The sequence below is a fragment of the Dendropsophus ebraccatus genome, chromosome 3, assembly GCF_027789765.1.
Source record: "Dendropsophus ebraccatus isolate aDenEbr1 chromosome 3, aDenEbr1.pat, whole genome shotgun sequence".
In the NCBI taxonomy this organism is placed as follows: Eukaryota; Metazoa; Chordata; class Amphibia; order Anura; family Hylidae; genus Dendropsophus; species Dendropsophus ebraccatus.
In genome coordinates, this window is record NC_091456.1 from 101,502,316 (window position 1) to 101,503,762 (window position 1,447).

Sequence of the window (1,447 nt, forward strand, 5' to 3'; positions counted from 1 at the left end):
TTTGTTTAATTTTAATTTCTTTTTTTTTTTTTTTCTTAAGACCGTTTATCAACAAACTGCCATCCTCTTGCATTTTTAAAGACCTCTTGGGTAGTTTCACATTGTGTTTGTACAGTGACATCAATGGCTCATTGGCACCATTCTACATAACTACACTAACTAAAGTATATAACTTACCAGATGCATGGAGGCAAGTGAGTGTGCGCTGATCTGCTAGATCGGTGCTTGCTTACTGAGACTATACACGGCTTGATTGTGCAGCAATTGGCTGGTCATTGTGTAAACCCTTAGCAACCCATGACGTATCTGATAAGTCATGGTGCAGTGGGGGGAGTTCAGAGCGGGGTCCTGCTGGGTTCCTTCTCTGAACGGCGCCACTCCCGGCGCTTATGTACAGCCAGGGAGTGCCTCTATTAGCCGGGCGGAGACCCGTCCTGCCCGTGTCTGGCCTCAGCGTTGCAATGACGCTGATCCCGACTCGGCAATAGATTGCTGTGGCCTGCAGCCGGCCAAAGCAGTCTATCACCGATCTAATCGATCTTTGCTAAATAATTCCAAAGTGCAAAATTGCGCATTTTTGGTTGCATCAAATCCAGAAAAAATGTAAAAAAAAAAGTCACATGTGCGCAATCAAGGTACAGCGAGAGAACACATCATGGCGCAAAAAGACACCTCAATCAGCCCCATAGACCAAAGGATAAAAGTGCTATAAGCATGGGAATAGAGCAATTTTAACCCCTTAACGACATCTGGCGTAAACTTACGCCCTCGCGCCCTGGTACTTGGCGCATCAGGGCGTAAATTTACGCCCGATGTTTCCCCGATCGCTGCGTGTTCACACACAGCGGTCGGGGAAGATGGCCTGCTATAAATCATAGCAGGCCATCGTAGCTTCACGGCACGGGGGGTGGTTAACACCCCCCGTGCTTACGATCGCCGCTATAGGCTGATCAATTCAGATCAGCCAATAGCGGCGATCGGAACCTTTCCGGGTCATCGGCGACCCGATGACCCGGAAAAAATGGCGGTCGGTGCCGTCCTCGGACAGCACCGACCGCCATTACTGTAAAAAGTAATGGTGATCGCCGTGCCACCGGCCCGATCGCCGTGAACGGCCGCCCGGCCGTTCACGGCGATCGGGCCGGTGGCACGGCGATCAGAGTCCCAGAAAATAGTAAATACCTGCCCTGGACCCCTCAGCTAGGTAGCGGAGGGGTCCAGAGCAGGTATTTTTACATTACTCACCTGTCCCGGGCTCCTGATCGGCGTCTTCCGGGTTCGCGGCGTCCTCCATCTTTCCGTTCGGTCTTCGGGTCTTTCCGGCGATCCCAGTCGTCTTCTCTCGGCTATTTTCGGCTCCAGCCTCGTCCTTTTCCGGAATTTGCGCTCTGCTGCCCTCTAGCGGCTGATATGTGTAATACACGTATCAGCCACTATAGGGATGTTC